Source organism: Sinocyclocheilus rhinocerous, unplaced genomic scaffold, assembly GCF_001515625.1.
Source record: "Sinocyclocheilus rhinocerous isolate Xijiao unplaced genomic scaffold, SAMN03320098_v1.1 scaffold3, whole genome shotgun sequence".
NCBI lineage: Eukaryota > Metazoa > Chordata > Actinopteri > Cypriniformes > Cyprinidae > Sinocyclocheilus > Sinocyclocheilus rhinocerous.
Window position 1 is genome coordinate 51,135 of NW_015658759.1, and position 1,049 is coordinate 52,183.

Consider the following 1,049-nt stretch of genomic DNA (forward strand, 5'->3'; position numbering starts at 1 on the left):
ATTACACTGTAAATACATTTACAGCAAGTTAAATGACACGGTAAAATAAAATACAGTATTTTTGCTACAAAATAAAATTACAGTAAGTTACGAGCGAACTGCTGCCAGTTAGTTACTGTAATTTCTACAGGAAGTTTTTTTTTTACAGTGTAGATATGAATTTACCGTTTATTTTAATAAATATCAAAAATCTAAAAGGTGTGCATTATAGTTGACACCTACATGAACACTTTACAGTTGGTTTTATGACTGAGTCATTCTCCTCAAATGCTATTGAGCTTTAAATTATGGCATATTTTGAGCTTGAGCCCATATTCATAAAGAAAAAAATAGCAATATTTACATGATTTGACAGTTTAATAAATATCAAAAATCTAAAAGGTGTGCATTATAACTGAGACCTACATGAACAGAAGTAAATGTTCAGATTTTGATTAAAGATTACAAAGACAAACAATTTTTTTCAGCGGATTAACTTGCACGGATTAATTGTTCACATCATTACTAGCAATGTGCGCTAGTAAAGTAAATAAAGTCAATTTTGATTTCATGCAGACTTTAAGAATATTACGGTAGGATTTTGGAAATAATGAATAATAGCCAAATTAACAGGAACTGCTACCAGATAGGCCTTTTGGAAGAACGACACGAACCTTCAGTAATATTTATGACCCAATCCTTCAACAGCGGCGAAGAGGAAGTTATGCATATGTATGAGACCAACATAGACTTGTTCGGCATTGCTGGGAACGCCCACAAAAACGTCATAACCGTTTATGCCGTGGGGGAAAACAAACCATTCGAATTAACGCGCGGAGACCTTGTTAGGCGCTTGATCTTTACTTTTTGTGATGATTTCGATTGATTTTTGCTTGGTGCAATGCCGAAAAGTTGCTGTGTGGCATTCTGTACCTCTAATAAGTTAAAAAACCTGATCTGACGATGTATATGACTGATACACTGCAATGATCTGTCGTTAGTCCCGTTTCCCCCCACGCCGACTCCGCCCACACAGCTATGACGGGACACCGATCAAATTTATTCCTGTC